The following is a 17,695-nucleotide window of genomic DNA, read 5'->3' on the forward strand; positions in this document are numbered from 1 at the left end:
GCAGCTTCTCACTGCCACTGCCGCAGACCTCTGCCTCGTCGGTTTGGGTTTCCCACCCCTTTTACAGATGTTCAATTTTTCTAGCATCCATTCGTAAGTTGAAACCATAAATCACAATCTGATACAGTGGTTCTGCGTGCTAGTGAAACATTTGAATTTTACATACAGAAGCACCACGGATTGAACTAGCAAATGCAGGTCTTGCTAAGGAACACACGAATGGCTATTTTTCTTGCTTAGTGATCTTTTGGAAGCTACATGTTGATATTTCACTCTTACGTATTGAATTGCTGATTTGGTCGTTGTACTTGAGAAAATGCAGGTAGTTTGACTTTGACCCAGTGTTAACAAACAGCCACAACCACATACATACAGGGCAGTCTTAGTCATCAGCCATCAGACATCTCTTTAGTTGTAATTACTTCCTTGATAAGCTCGGAATTGGATGGCCTCAAAACACCGGCATATTTTATTTTTCTCTCTCACATCGACCCCAGTCTGAAGTCTACAATGACAGCAAGACAATGCATTTGATTTTCTGCAGTGATGGTTTCTTCTAATCCATGTGCAATCTATCTAATTCTAAGCCAATCAATAGAGCACCCTTCAGCTTGCCATTTTCTTTCTTACCAACACCATAAGCCGCTGCAATGGTGCCACAGAAACTCTTCTACATCTCGATTTTCTTGCTAGTATGCACATCCAAGGCTATCAACCCGGAAGCAGAAGCACTGCTCCGATGGAAGTCCACTTTGATTGGGGCCAACTCGCTGTCCTCATGGTCGATTGCCAATTCTATGTGCTCTTGGTTAGGCATCACCTGTGATAGTGCTGGGTATGTTACCAAACTCCAACTTCCCAACAAGGGGCTCAATGGTACGCTACACGCCTTCTACTCTGCAGCTTTCCACAACCTCACTGTGCTTGAGCTCTACAATAACGACCTTGTTGGCGTCATCCCAGCAAACATCTCCTTGTTGCTCAACCTCACTATTCTAGACTTGAGCAACAACAATCTTGCTGGTGCCATCCCCTACCAACTCAGCAATCTCCCAAACATTATCGAGTTATATTTAGGAAGTAACCACCTCACAAACTCAGACTCTGCCAAGTTCAGACCTATCTCCACTTTGGAGGTCTTACAGCTATATGATAACAACCTCAATGGTACTTTTCCTCAGTTCATCCTGAACCGAACAAGTGTTAAGATGGCCATCCTTGACCTTTCCGGTAATGCCTTCTCAGGTTCAATTCCAGAGAACTTGTCAGATATGGTCCCTAATTTAGAGAGACTTGATCTAAGCTCCAACATGTTCTCTGGAGTCATACCGCAGTCGCTCGGTAATCTTACTGATCTCTCCACCATGGAACTGAACTCTAACATGCTCTCTGGAAGTTTACCACTGTCTTTTTCCAGGATGAACAAAATGAACTTTTTTGAGGCAGGGAGCAACAATCTCAGTGGTAACATTCCACTTGAGTTTTTCTCAAATTGGACTGAACTATTTTATTTCAATATTTCACACATCTTTTCTGGAAGCATCCCAAAGGAGATCAGCATGTGGAAGTCCCTAGAATACCTGAGCCTTTCTAGCAACCGCTTCAATGGCACAATCCCCAAAGAACTGGGATCACAGCTGTTTGTGGTAGACCTGTCCAATAATTACCTTACTGGATTGCTACAGTTGGAGTTTGGTAATTTATCAGGTTTAGATCTCCTTGACCTTAGCACAAACCAATTGGAGGGAGAGGTTCCTGCGAGCTTGTGGTTTCGTTCTGTCAGATATATATTCTTGTCCGGAAACAGATTCGCAGGTATCATCGACAAGCCTTTCTGTCTGCAAAGGCATCTTCTAGTCCTGGACATATCAAACACTTTCCTATGGGGAGTGCTCCCTGTTTGCTTATGGAACTTGCATAGCCTTACTTACATGGATTTTTCAAGTAATTTGTTCGTTGGGAAAGTTCAAGCCTTGAATAATGTGACTTCCTCACTATTTTCATTAGATCTTTCAAACAATAACCTCAAAGGATGCTTTCCACCAGTTCTGCAGAACTTGCAAGGCCTAGTATCTTTGGATCTCGGAGACAATGAGTTCTCTGGTGAAATTCCCTCATGGATAGGTACAAGCCTTCCTTTGCTACGAGTTCTCCGACTTCGATCAAATAAGTTCTATGGAAATATTCCTAGGGAGGTATCACAACTCCTTCATCTCCAACTTCTTGACCTGGCTGAAAACAATTTTACAGGTTTGATACCAGCAAGTTTTTACTACTTTAATCACACGACATTGCCAAAACTGAACCCTGCAACCTGGGCGAGAGATATTCTTGATCCCTCTTTGATCAAGAAGTATGATGCAGCTGTAGCGGTTTCTGTCATGTGGGCAATTTGGGGAAGTCGGAATAAATATAATCATGGAGAGGAGAAATACTAGCCGTTAAAATCTATGGAACTGGTTGATGAATTTGTAAAGTCGTTGGATATTCCTATGACTGAATCAGTGATTGCTGATAGCATCATTCCAAGGTGGCAAAGACCCCAAGCTGGATGGTTGAAGATAAATACCGATGGAGCTATCTCTGCATTAGAATCAATGGCAGGTGCAGGAATAGTTGTCCGAGATGAAGCTGGGGTGGTGGTTACGGTGGAGGTTCATAATTATTCGCATGTGTCCGATCCCTTTACAGCAGAAATGCTAGCCTGTAGAGATGCAATGCTGCTGGCTCGTTCGAAGGGGTGGCCCTGGATTGCTATTGAGACAGACTGTCAAACAATTGTGAAGGCGTGGAATGGAGGAAAGGAGCAACAGTCTTTGTGCTCCCAGTTGGTTAGAGAGATGAAGTGTTTACTCTCAAACTTCCAGGGTTTTTCAGTAAGTTTTGTAAAAAGAGAAGCGAACAAAGTGGCACATGCTTGTGCGCGAGCTGCTCTTTCTTTAGATGTTTCTGTAGTCTCTTATGATACTATCCCTGGATTTCTAGCTGAGGTTGTTCAGCTAGATTTTATGTCGTCGATTGAATAAATGCCAATGGGCGAATTCTCAAAAAAAAAAAATCACACGAATGAGACAAGACCAGAAGCACATGGAGGCAGTATCGCTAGCATTGCACATTACAAATACAAAGAACATATTGACGTAATCTGGAAGGGGCATGGCTACACTTTTGGTAGAACAATTATGATCATGATCGGTATTGATTTATCAAGCAACTCTCTTTCTGGTGAGATCCCTGGAGAATTGCTTAACCTTGAAGCCCTTCGATTCCTTCACTTGTCAAGAAATAATTTATTTGGTCCTATCCCAAGTAACATTGGTAACTTGGAATATGTTGAATCTCTTGACCTATCTTGGAACAAGCTCTCAGGTTTCTGAATCTCTCCAACAACGTTCTGTCGGGAGAAATACCTACAGGCAATCAGATCCAAACACTCAACGACCCCTCCATTTATAGCAACAACCGGGGACTATGTGGTCTTCCTCTGAGCATTCCATGTAGAAACAATTCGATCCCTACAACAACACAGGATTGGGCAAAGGAAGATCACCATGAACTTGAAACCCATTGGCTGTACTACTCAATGATTGCTGGAACTGTCTTCGGTCTCTGGGTATGGTTTGGAGCATTGCTTTTCTTGAAGCTCTGGAGGTTTGCATTTTTTAGTTGCATCGATGCCCAAGATGAAGCGTACCTGAAAGCAGCACGATACTATGTGTCCCAAGTAGTATGTACAATGGATATAAATGCATGGTTCATGACCCTGCTCTCTGTTTTCTTTCACTGATAAGCTCCAAATATTTGTTCCTGCCTGGAAACATAATTGGCTTATAGTTATTATGATGTGTCCTAGTTCTTATTCTTTGATGAATTATGTGAGTTTTAGTTATGTATGTTTCACTTGTCACGTAATATATTTTTGATCTTTGGTAGTATGAATGCAGCCTCAAACTTAGGGAACTATTGGCCACATGTGTCTTGTTACCTTCACAGACTCAGTTGATTGCTACATTTGCTAATTCGGTATTCAATTGGTTGCAGTTCAGGAATGGATCATTTGTAATTCCTGTCTCTGTTTTCTTCCTCTTGTTTTTTTTTTCGAAATGGAGGTTGAGTTTTCTTCCTATTTTAATCTCTCCTGTAATGTTTGGGTCAGGCTGGCGGTTCTTCCATGGTACCTCCTTCACATTTGTGATGTGCATTTCTAGAGCACATAAATGCAAAACATAGAGAATTCCAGCTCCTTTTATGATTTTTTTATTGGTCTTCCCAAGAAAATAGAAACACGTTTAATTAGACTCGTCAAAGAACCAGAGAATAGGAAGGAGTCGCATGAGTTTTTTGTTGCAAGTTCTATAGTCCAAAGAGCTTCATAGTTTATAGGTGTTCCTACAGAATTATTCTGTTCCTAACAAACCTTGTGCGTGCATTGCATGCCGAATTCAGACTAAAAAATATCTATATTAGGCAACCGCGAGAACCACGGAAGGGTCGTGTTGTAGCTTTACAGATGAGTATGGATAGCTAGAGCCGGTCCGTGCCTGAGCCAGTGAGCCTGAGCTGATCGACATCACTACATGCGACGGCGCCGGGGCACGTCTCGACAGCTGGGCGACGAGGTCCTTGACCTGCGTCAGATAACCTACTAATGTGGTCGCCGGTCTGTTCTCTGCCGCTGCCGTCACCCTCCGGCCTCATCTTTGTGTAGTTTCCATCCCTGTTACATATTGTCAGCCTTCAGTTTTTCGAAATTACACTCATAAGTTGTAATCTTTTGGAAGTTCGTTCTTGAAGGGCTTTGCTGATGGTTTAGATTCTAGACTTGGCATTTCACTCTCAGAGATTGAATTGCTTATCTGCTCCAACAGATGCTTCTTCAGGACTCCCGGGAGGGCCTGCTCCTTCACCCCCTGGTTGACGACCTCACACCCTCATCATTATCAGGGCCATTCCTGAACACCTCGCTAACCTCAAGGCGGTGCTAGATACCTTCTCTGCTACCACTGGTCTGGTTATTAACTTTCACAAAAGCACATTTGTTCCCATTAAAACTGACGAGCACTCAGCCCTTGGCATGGCTACCACCTTTGGTTGTGCCGTCTCCTCCTTCCCCAGATCTATCTTGGCCTTCCGCTTTCTACTCACAAGCTCCGTATTGCGGACTTCGCTTCGATTATGACCAAAAGCGACATGCGGCTTTCTGGTTGAAGAGGCAGCTGCCTCCCCATTGGGGGGGGGGGGGGGCTTGCTCCTTGTTAACTCGGCCCTGACTGCCATGCTTGCACCCGCCATGAGCGCTGGCATCCTTCCAGCTGGGGTGGTGGAAGCCATCGACAAGCAGCGTCGTGCCTTTCTCTGGACTGGGGAGGAAGCCTGTAATGGCGGGCAATGCAAGGTGGCATGGCCTGATGTCTGCACCCCCAAAAAATTCGGTGGCCTTGGGGTGCTCTCCCTCTCGGCTCAAAACATTGCGCATCTCGCAAAATTCCTAACCAAGATCCATTCCAGCTCCACCGCTCCTTGGGCATGCTGGTTCCGGCGCAACTACGGCTGGGGCGCCTCCCGCGACTTGGGGGACCACCACTATCTTGAGACCCCTATCTGGAAGGACATCATCATTGGCCTCGACAATTTCAGGGCTATCTCCTCTGTCACATTGGCAGCTGAGCTGCCACGGCTTTCTGGTTCGATCTCTGGCTCGGATCCTCCCCTCTTCACCTCCGTTTTCCCCCACCTCTCACTCCACCCGTCCTAACCTTAGCGTTGCTACTGTCATTTCCTCTAACCTAAATATCTTCCTGGTTCCGTGCCTTACGGAGGTTGCTACGGCTGAGGTTTCTATTCTAGTTTTTTCAGCAACCTGCAAGTGGATGACATTGCGACAAGGGCTTGGAGGAGCGATGCCCCCCTAAAGTGCAAGATTTTCTGCAGGTTCGCCAGGAAGAAGCGTCTCCCCACCAATGAACAGCGGTTCCGCCACCACCTCGGCAGCTCTGCTTCCTGCCTCTCTTGCCCCTAAGATGAGGACACCGATCACCTCTTGCTTCGGTTCCCCAAGCCTGTGAAATTTGGAGGTTCTTTTACCGCGACTTCAACGGCCGCGACTATGCTAGCCTCTCCGACTTTTGGGTTCTCCGCTGCCGCACCTATGAGGAGGCCACTATCAACACCGCCACCACCTGGAGCATTTGGAAGCGGAGGAACGGCCTCAACATCAACGACATTGTTGAGGACATATCCATGGTTGTCCGACGCTTCCTCGAAGACATTAGACTTTGGGCCTTAAGATGTACTACCCCTACCTCCTCCCATCTTCTTAATTCTTGGTGTAATGGTTATGACCCCCGCACCCTAGGTCTTCCAGACCCCCATCCCCCGCTCCCCTCTCCTCTGCCCCTCTCCTCCTACCTGCAATGATCCCCTGTACAATTTTATTTTGATGATATGAGAGTTCAGGCTGGCGTAAGTGTGACGCCCGGAACCGGTACCATGAGGATTCCAGCGATTCCGCCAAAATCCGCACGTATCGATTCTGAGATGCCCTCCGACACGACGTGCACGACGAATCATCCACGTGATGCCAGATGAATTACCACGAGCGGTTACATTACAACATGTTTACAATAAAATCCACAAGAAGCATATATATTACAACAACAACTTCAACGAGCCAAGAATACAAATATACAACACAAAGATCCGAATCATACAGAAGATCAAAACGTCCGATTATGGACAAGATACAAATTGGACTAAGAGTCCTGAACCGGTGGCGTCCATAACCCTGCCCAGGCAAAGCCGGAAGGGTAACCTTGCGATCGTCGTCTTCATCGAACATGTCTTCATACCTGTCCAGTATTGTCCCAAAGCAGCAATAAATACGGATTCATACTTAACAAGACTTCAAGACTTATAAGCATTCGTCAACGAGTCGTCCTTTATACTTGAGGCACGAATGGGACTTATAGGACGCAAGAGGACGTCATAGGCAATATGGAGGGTTTAAGCGGCAGCACGCAATCAATAAAAACCTATAGAGACACTCTCAACTTACAGGTGGTAGAATCGATGAGAGAGCCCACTAACAGTTCTACACTCTACAAGTGTAACCCAACCGATGTGTCCCCCCCTTCGCAAAGGATAGATTGTTGTAATGCTCTATTACTACCCAGGTTATTAGCAAATTATTAACAACAATGCATAGGGTGTAAGTTGTTCTATGATCGACTTAAATAGCTCCAAGTCATCCATAACCGCGGACACGGCTTATCGATAAGATGTACACAACCTCTAGGGGTTGCCCAAATATAACCATACGCATGATCAACCACACCGAGCGACAGTGAAGTCTCACAACAAGACCGTTCCCAGATCAACAAGAAAGTCTAGGGGGCACCCGACTAAGCTACCCGTATCAAAATTCGGCCTTACTCCGAAGCGGACTAAGGGTTTGCGTTAACTACTAGGCGTGCAAACCGCTTCGGGGTATAGTACATAATATAAACACCCAATGGGGACAGGAAGTAAACACCCGAAGGCAACAATATATAAACATGCATGCGCCAAATAAACCAAGGTTGTGGCCCCCTTTTCAACAGACTTGAGAAAAGTTAATGGGTGAGTGGGGTACCAGTGAATCCCCACGCACGAGTAGAGCGCTCAATCTCAGAACAGATAACAAGAACTCCATTCCTAGGGGACATTAGCGAGACAAAGATCCTGTGCTTTCGCAAAGGGGCTCACAGATGTCACTGCTTACAATTTTAGTTGTTAACAATTAAGTAAAGTATGAGTATCTCAACAAATATATCCATAAATCATGTGTCATGATTCCCCAACAGATAACCCGATAAGGTAACGATAACGGTAACGAGATATAAATGACACTAAGAATGCACTACGACTCGCAAGACAGACCCAATAACCAAACAATAGTTGTAGGAGGGATGTAGAGGCAATATGGGATGCCTGAGGTAACAAGTAGATATGACACATGTCAAGAACGCAACTCAAGGATAGCATAAGGGAGAAGGCAAAGTAAAATAGGAAAAAGACTCCCGCAGAGACATGAGTGGGGAATGCTTCATATTAAAGGTTGTCGAGGAACATCTGGAGGACTTGTCGTATCTCACAACATCTGTTGTGGGTATACTTCATGGGTGTACCATCGACAGTGCCTGTATCCGGCAAGCCCGGGTGGCCCATAGACGGTGATGGTGGCATGGGGCCCATCGGACGACCCAGTTGCTGTAGAGCAAGTTGGATGAAGACCAGCCCAGGAACAAGGAGCCGGATCCACCGGACCGATATTGGAGTCGGATCCGGCTTGGCCCATTAAGGGTAGCCGGATCTGGTACGACGTAGAAGGGAAGGCGGATCCTTGATGTACACGGCAAGACATTGTACCGTAGTTAGGCAACTTGTATTCCGGCTAGGACTCTCCGTGTAAATCCTAGATCCGTGCGCCTTTATAAGCCGGATCCCGGGAGCCCTAGAGGCACAACCACAACTCATTGTAATAACGCGAAAGCGCCCAGATAATTCCGGACAAGCGGCGAGTAGGCCCTGTCTCCGTGCAGGTGTTCCGAAGCTGGGTAAATCGCGTACTACCGTCCCGAGGACACTCCGCCCTATGGCCCCTACTTCTTTTCCCCCTCGTGAGGATCCCTCCTCCGAGGTACCGTCTACTAAGTAACGATAGTTGGCGCCCACCGTGGGGCCTGAGGCGTCTGGAGGCCGGAACCGGGAGGGTTCCGCCATGGGAAGCTATGACGACACGATCGTTGTGGGGCGTGTTCTTTACGCCGGAAACTTTCCGATCGTCCCTCCGGACGAGTGCTGGATTCCGGCTAGGACCGACCCCGTCAAGCTCTCCATCGTTCCAATCGGCGGCATCCACATCTTCATCGGCGAAACCGTCGATTCCGACGGGAACTCTCTGGTAAGTAACGCTGACGCGACCGCCGCTGAGCTGGACGCAGTCGCCAAGATCCGATCTGAGTCGCAGGAGCTTCCTAGGGAAGATTCCGCCTTAGATCTGAAAAATTCAAAACCCACCCAATCCGCCCCTGAGCAGGAGACAACAGTGGAAGACCAATGCAGATCCGCCTGGGTCTCCCAGGTGTTAGAGAAGCAGAGGTGTCACTTCGTGCACTTCCTAGCCCATACCGCAGGGGCCGCCCCTCTTGAGGACGGAGCCGATCCCCTGCAGGTTGAGGCACCCGGAAACAGCGACGCTCCGGATCAGCAGGAGGCTGTCGGAGACAGCGACGCTCTGGGACAAGAGGAAGACGGAGAACCCGAGGAATCAATCCTCGGCAACTTAAGCCCAATTTCCGACGATGCCTCCTCAATAGGCACAGAAGAATACAACCGCTTGACGAAGGAACTCGAGATCGGGGAAAACGCTGACGATGCCTCCTCCATGAATACGGAAGAGTTCAACCGCAAGCTAAAAGAACTCGGAGGTGGTGAGCAACTTGACGCAGATTCCGCCCAGCCTATGCAGGTTCTTGCAACCGTTGCACCGCTGGATCAGCAGGAAGGGGAAGAGGAAAACACCACCTCCGACCCAGGACCGTCCAACGCAGGATCTCCGTTAACACGGGATCGAACGCGCCAGGAAGTCTTGTCCCCAGAAGAGATGGTCGAGCAGGCACGTATGGATTTACTCGCGCAGTCTGATGTCCTCAACAAACCGATAACTCCTGACGACGCCGCAGATCTGGAGGCTTTAGAGGCCACGAGGAAGGAGATGCTGGCCACCGCCAAGAAGTTCGCCAACACCGCAGCTGCGATGCTGGATGAGAGGAAAGAAGCTGCAAACTTGATGGATCACTTTGAAAGGCAGGATCGCGAGATCACTGAATCACTTGCACAAGTCAAGCAGCTCCAGAAGGAATGGGAGGTGAAAATGACCTATGCGCAGGAGGAGGCTGATAGAATCATTCGAGAAGCCATCCCTCCCCGCAGGATCACCTTCGCAACCCCCACAGAACAACAGCCGCTCACAACTCCAAAGGATAACATGAAGAAGGCTGCAGAGCTCCTGAAAAAGAAGGACGAGGAGATTGATATGAACTACGTCCGCAAGCTCGTTGCTTCAGCAATGCAGCAGCAGAGCAAGGCAGACACTTCGCGCAGGTTGGAATCCAATCCGGATCACTGTTTGTCCACCGCGCAGAAGGACGCCCTCGGAAATCAACATCGTGATGGCGAATCGCACACCGGATCCACGGAGCGCAGGAGACATGCCAGAGAACATCCGAACCCGATCCCGGTGCCCTCGGACTCAACTCCGAGAGACCCAGCAAAGGGTAAGGGCCCGATGTACGCCGGCAAAGACAAACACCGGAACCCATCACCACCACCCCGGACTCCGCGTCCTCCGCTGCCCCCTCGTCGACACAGTCCTGCCGGAAACACCAGGCCCCATGGGCCCGGTGGAATCAACATCCACGACAACATGCCGCCGCCAAGGAACAGGAGCAGGAAGCGCACGCCGTAACCACGCAGGAACCGGAACCAAGACCGCGAGCCTGAACCTCGCAGGAGCCGGAATGAAGGCCGCGAACCCGAGCCTAGAAGAAGCCGGAACGAAGAATGTGTGCATGAGCCCCGCAGGAGCCGGAACGACGGAGGCGACCGTCACCAAGAGGAAGGTAGCCACCGAAGCCGGAGCCAGCCGTGGGAAGAACGCCGGGAATCTGAGGGCGGAAGCAAAAAATCTTACAGGCCCCCTCGCAGATCTCCCTCACCACCACCCAGTGGAGGCGGAGGTGGAGGCGGAGGCCGGAGGTCCCGTTCCCGCTCAAAAATCCCTGGCGGCGGTCCCCGCGTTGCACGGGAACGACTCAACGAGTACAGATCTGACTACATCGGCCCAAAGTGTTTTGGCCGGATGATCCGAGAGGAACCAAAGCCAAGAAGCTTGAACCTCAAGCTACCCGGAAACCTGAAGCATTATGACGGCAGCGAGAGGCCGGATACCTGGATCGAGGATTACTACAATGCAGTAACCTTCGCCGGAGGAACCCCCAATATAGCCTGCCGCATGCTCCAGTTGTACCTTATTGCTCCAGCTCGTGTATGGCTCAGCGACCTCGAGGAGAATTCCATCTTTTGCTGGTATGACCTGAAGAAGGCCTTCGAGAACCACTTCAGGGGCACCTACAAGAGACCGGCCACCACAAGCGACCTTCAGGCCTGCATCCAGAAGAAGGGTGAAACATCCAGAAGTTTCCTCACCCGATGGTTGGCAACCAGAAACGAGTGCGAGAACGTAGATAACCGCACAGCTATGCACGCCTTCATCGGTGGCCTGCAGCGAGGAGGGCTGCTGCGGCACAAGCTTACCTGCCTAGTGAATGCGAAGAAACTCACGCTAGATGAGATGATCAACATCGCCAGCGATCACACTATCGCCGATGATGACGCAGGCGGAGATCTCGCAGCTACAGCCATACCCCTGCACCAACAAAAGAAAAACCGTGACAATGGCGTCAGCAACAACAACAAGCGGAAGAACCCCTCGGAAGACCAGAAAGGCGGAGGATCCGACATGGTCGCCATGACGTTCCAACGCGGAGGTCCAGGAGGCGGAAGAGGCCGCGGACGTGGTGGCGGAGCCGGCAGGGGCCAACAGCGCGCTGACGAGGTCACCGCTGCCGGATCCCGCGCTCCCCAGACGTACGAGGAGTACAGGGATATGCCGTGCCTGGCTCATCTAGATCCGGCTACATGCAAATCCACTCACAACAATCGCAACTGCAAGTGGGTCAATGACTTGAAAAACGACCCAGAGGTAGGATACAAGCGAGCCCGAAAGCACCGCCCTCGTGGCAAAGGAGGCAAGGGCAAGAACAAGGACAAAGAAGAGGACAGTTCCGAGGCAATGGACGAAGATGACGCTTCGCCGGATCCCAAAGAGGGTACCGCAGCTAACAAGTCCAACCCCTTCGGGAAAAAGAGTGTCGGAGCTTACCACACCTTCCTCGGAACCCCAACAGTCCGGGCCAAGAAATCGGCGCTCCGGCTCTTGAACGCCACAGTTCCAGCTGTGCCGCAGTATGCCAAGTGGTCGGAGAAAGCCTGGACCTTCGACAGGTCGGATTACCCGGCTGTCATCCCCAAAGAATGCTACGCTATGGTTGTAAGTCCCCGCATCGACGGGTATGACTTCTCCAAGTGCCTTATGGATGGCGGAGCTAGCTTGAACATCATGTACCTGGAGACTCTGGAGAGGATGAACCTTACCAAGGAGCAGCTCAAGCACAGCACCACTGAATTACATGGTGTGGTTCCGGGTAAAAAGGCAAACTCCCTGGGCAGCATCAAACTTCCCGTGGCCTTCGGCGATGTCAACAATTACCGCGAAGAGATGATCACGTTTGAAGTGGTGCCCTTCAAGAGCTCCTACCATGTAATCTTCGGTAGGCCCACCTACCACAAGTTCCACGCCAGGGCATGCTACATCTACAACAAGCTCAAGATTCCGGGTCCTAACGGTATGATCACCGTATCCGGAGACTACAAGAAAGCTAGGGACTGCGAGGAGGGCAAGGCCGCCTTTGCATAATCCGTCATATCTGGAGAGGAGCTGCAAGGCTACAGAGCCGCGGTGGATCCGACTGAGATGCAGACCACCAAGAAGCAGATCTCCGAACAGAAGAACTCGTTCAAGGCCGCGATAGAAACCAAGAAGCACGACCACATTGTAGGCGATAGCTCCAAGCAGGTTTCAGTCGGAGCCAACATGGACCCCAAATAGGAAAGCGCGCTCGTCGAGTTCCTCAGAGCTAACATGGATATCTTCGCATGGCAACCTTTCGACATGTCCGGAGTACCAAGGGAACTCGCCGAGCACTACCTCAACATAAATCCGGGTGCAAAACCGGTGAAGCAAGCTATGCGACGCTTTGGAGATAAGAAGCGCCGCGCCATAGGAATGGAATTAGCAAAGTTACTAGAGGCAGGTTTTGTAGTAGAAGTTATCCATACTGATTGGATCGCAAACCCCGTCCTTGTACCCAAAAAGAATTCTGAAATACTAAGAATGTGCATCGATTACTCCGGCTTGAATAAGCATTGTCCGAAGGATCCATTCCCCTTGCCGCGCATTGACCAAGTCATTGATTCGACGACAGGGGCGGAACTTCTGTGTTTTCTTGACGCATATTACGGGTATCATCAGATCCGGATGAAGAAGTCCGACCAAAAGGCGACCTCGTTCATCACACCTTTTGGCACTTACTACTATGTTACTATGCCTTTTGGCCTGAAAAACGCAGGTGCCACATACCAACGTACGATGCAACGGTGCCTGAAGGACCAAATTGGCCGGAACGTGCACGCTTACGTCGACGATATCGCGGTCATGACCCGGAAAGGATCCGACTTGATCAGCGACCTCAAGGAAACCTTCGAGAATCTCCGACGGTACAAGATGATGCTAAATCCGCTGAAGTGCGTCTTTGGCGTGCCAGCCGGAAAACTCCTTGGCTTCATTGTTTCTCACAGGGGCATTGAAGTTAACCCGGAAAAGATCAAGGCTATCCTGAATATCAAGAGGCCAACTTGTCTCAAAGATGTGCAACGATTAACTGGTTGTGTTGCAGCAATCAGTAGATTTGTTAGCCGTCTTGGCGAGAAGGCCCTACCTCTATACAAGCTGCTGAAGAAAACAGACAAATTTGTCTGGGACGAGGCAGAAGACGAAGCACTTCAGGGATTGAAGAACATACTCTCCTCACCACCTATATTGGCAGCTCCAACTGAGTCAGAGCCTATGCTCCTCTATATGGCAGCCACCAACAAGGTAATCAGCATAGTAATCGTGGTGGTGCGAAAGGAAGAAGGTCACGAGCATGGAGTCCAAAGGCCCGTCTATTACATTAGCGAAGTCCTGACGGAATCCAAACAGAGATACCCTCACTTTCAGAAGCTAGCTTATGGTGTATTCCTAGGCAGCCGGAAGCTGAGGCACTACTTCCAGGAGCATCCCATGACAGTGGTGAGCAAGGCTCCACTGGCAACTATCATCAACAACTCTGACGCAACAGGGCGTGTAGCAAAGTGTGGCATTGAATTATCTGCCTTTGACATCAACTACGAATCCAGAACCGCGATCAAGTCTCAAGTTCTAGTGGATTTCATCGTGGATTGGACTGAAGCGCCGGATGGCACACCAGTGCCGGAACCTGAGGCTTGGGTCATGCATTTTGACGGATCCAAGCAACATCAAGGCTCGGGGGCTGGAGTCACCCTGAAGTCACCTACCGAAGAAGAACTGCAGTACGTCCTGCAGATCCACTTCGAAGCTACAAACAATATGGCGGAATACGAGGCTCTACTACACGGTCTACGCATCGCTAAGGAGATTGGGATCAAGCACATCATATGCTGCGGATATTCCGACCTGGTGGCACAGCAAGTAGCCGGAACCTGGAACGCCAGAAACTCCATTATGGCGGCTTATATAGACGAAGTTGATGAGATCGCCAAATGCTTCCTCGGATACGAAGTCAAGTACGTTAAGAGAGACGATAACACAGCGGCAGAGATATGCTGTCCAAGATCGGATCCGGCAGGAAGCCAATTCCGCCTGGCATCTTCCTTGAGCATCTACGGATACCCTCACTGAAGGGCGCAAACCCGGAAAATCCAGATCTGGCAGTATCTCCGGCTAAGGAAGTGATGGCAATCATTCCGGCCTGGACTCAGCCGTTCTTGGATTACCTCATCGATCGAAAGTTGCCGGAGGACGAGGTCCTCGCACGACAGATCATCAGACGAGCAAGATCCTACACAATTGTTGATGGACAGCTCTACAAACGAAGTGCAAACGGGGTATTTCTCAAATGCGTCTCCAGTCAAGATGGCATTGAAATCCTGCGAGAGATCCACGCAGGCATTGCGGGCATCATGCCGCCCCCAGGTCCCTCGTTGCAAAAGCTTTTCGGTTAGGATTCTACTGGCTCACAGCCAAAGAAGATGTTGAGAAGCTGGTGAAAACTTGCCGAGGTTGTCAGTACTACGCTACTCAACCAAACGCTCCAGCCCAAGAGCTGAAGACCATCCCTATCACCTGGCCGTTTGCGGTCTGGGGGCTCGATATGGTTGGGAAACTAAAGAAATCATCTCCTGGTGGTCATGAATACCTCCTGGTCGCTATTGACAAGTTCAGTAAGTGGATCAAGGCAAAGCCAGTGAGAAAAGCCGATGGTGCTACAGCACTAAAATTTGTTTGCAGCCTCGTGACGAGATTCGGCATCCCACACAGCATAATCACAGGCAATGGCACAAACTTTGCACAAGGAGAACTCAAGGATTATTGCAATGACGTTGGGATCCGGCTTGAGCTTGCATCTGTGGCTCACCCACAATCCAACGGTTAGGTCGAACGAGCCAATGGCCTTATACTAGCCGGAATTAAACCTCGCCTTGAAGAACCGCTGCGACGCGCAGCCGGAGCTTGGGCTGATGAGCTAGACTCTGTCTTGTGGAGTTTACGAACTACCCCTAACAGGTCAACCGGATTTACTCCGTTCTTCCTAGTATACGGATCCGAAGCTGTGCTCCCCACTGACATCATCCATGATTCACCGCGAGTTTCCGCCTACGATGAAGAAACTGCTGACGAGGCTCGACAGCTATCTGTGGACCTGATCGAAGAGGCTCGGAACTTAGCCGACCAACGCTCCACCATCTACCAGCATAAACTCCGCCGCTATCACAGCCGTCGAGTTCGGAACCGCTCGTTCATGGTCAGAGACTTAGTCCTCCGCCTTCGCCAGGTGAAAGATCACAAGTTGCAATCTCCATGGGAAGGACCTTTTGTCATCAGCAAAGTGCTTCACAACGGATCATACTACCTTGTCAATTTCCGGGAACTGAAGGATCGACCTGACAACTGGTACCGGAGACGCAAACGAGAGGATCCGGATGACATTTACGATGAAACAGATCGTCCCTGGAATATAGCACAACTACGTCCTTTCCACACTTAGCATTTTTAACATTACATACCTTGTAATATATATGATACGTGATCAATGAAATAAAGCTTTTGGTTCACTCTTAGAGTCATTTACCTCCTTTAATTTTTCATTTTTTGATCGTGTATGTTTTCCGACTGAAACCGCAGAGCTGGACATTTCCGCCTAGGCGTGTATGAAAGTTGTGATTTTCAAAATCGTCCTTTAGGACGTAAGTTTAAGTTTTCTGGCGGAAAAATTCTCCGTTGCGAACTCGTGGATTCCTGGCAGCGACTTCCGGCACCTAGGCTGGGGGCTTGTTTACGTGGTTATTGACGGATTGCCATTGGGCTTCGTCGCCGCAGGCGAGCGTTTCTAGCCAAAGGTCTTCCGGCTCGTGGAAGGTCAAGCGAGTAAGCCAGAAAATTTACAAACCAGCACTTGCTTTCCAAAATAGACGAAACATGCATATATATTAAACGGATAGCAGGATAAGTTTCTTCCGCCCACATGCATAATTGTTTCGTTCCTAGCTACTCACAAATACTTAAGTTATATATTACAAACCCACTCCAGGGCCAAAATGATACATTTTTTTAAGATTGTTTGGCATGATTCACTCGGAGGACTGGTCATCATCTGAAGTGTTGTAGGCGGAATCGTCGCCCGAGTCATCATCGGAGGCTTCCTGGGAAAGATCACCGCTGGAGCCGGAGCCCTCTTCAGCACCTTCATCAGCACCTTCTTCTTCTTCATCCTCCGCGTCAGAGAAACCCATGGGGAGATCGTATTTGTTATACCAGAACGAGTGGTTAACTTGTCCGGCAAATACTCGATCGTACCCTTGGGTCTCCGCGAGAGCGGCTCTCATGTTGGTGCCTTTGGGAGCTCCGCGCACGATATCCGCGAAGTTCATAGTTGGGAAGTGTGCTTTGCACGTCGCCAGCACCAGGGAAGCGACTCCGCGTGCGGAAGACTCTTGCCAGTCTTTGATGAGTTCCGGAACCTGCCGCATCAGCTTTGTCATGGTGTCGACTAGCTTGGTTCCGGCCCTCTTCAAGGTGTTGCCTGCCAAAACCCACCGGCGAGCAGTGGTTAAGCAACACGAAGAGCCGGGAGACTCCCAAGACTGCTAAGTGGGCCCTGGTGCCTCGCGTCGTCCCGCAAAGTCCCAGCACACGTCCTGGCGGTTGCAAGGGCGTGCCACCTGACCTATACCTGATCAGGAAGGTGTTGGATTGCTTCGATTAGTCTCCTGCATGGTAGACACGTAAACATTAAATACGAGCCCGATCGGCTCTCAGGTTGCCCTGTGGATCGGCTCAAAGAGCCGATCGCCCCATGGTTCGCATTGGATTTACGATGACATGGGGATCCTGCTTGATCAAAACAAAGCTAAACCAATCTACGACAGTTTAGGGTTTTCACCGCATAATCGGAACATCCTACGCGTAGTTGGGCCTAGCAGATACGAAAGATGATGAAAACTATTCCTAAAAGAGGCATAAAAACCAACGTAAAGTCAATTCCCGGAACATCCCTTACAGGAACGGTAAAACAACACCTCACGCACTACCGGATCATCCAACCCCAGCATAAGGCCTAATCATACGAGATATTAAACTAATCCTTGAAGAACAAGGAGCAACTATAACAGATCGGATCTACTAAGTAACGAACAAGCAAGGTGCTGCCCTTACACCTAGATAGGTGTAAGGGCA

At 49.5% G+C, this 17,695-nt stretch overlaps 1 pseudogene; it reads left to right on the forward strand.

Moving 5' to 3' along the window:
* The first annotated feature begins 582 nt into the window (after positions 1-582).
* Positions 583-4,092, forward strand: LOC124685884 (annotated as a pseudogene).
* Positions 4,093-17,695: the final 13,603 nt, after the last annotated feature.

Source organism: Lolium rigidum, chromosome 2 (genome assembly GCF_022539505.1).
Source record: "Lolium rigidum isolate FL_2022 chromosome 2, APGP_CSIRO_Lrig_0.1, whole genome shotgun sequence".
In the NCBI taxonomy this organism is placed as follows: domain Eukaryota; kingdom Viridiplantae; phylum Streptophyta; class Magnoliopsida; order Poales; family Poaceae; genus Lolium; species Lolium rigidum.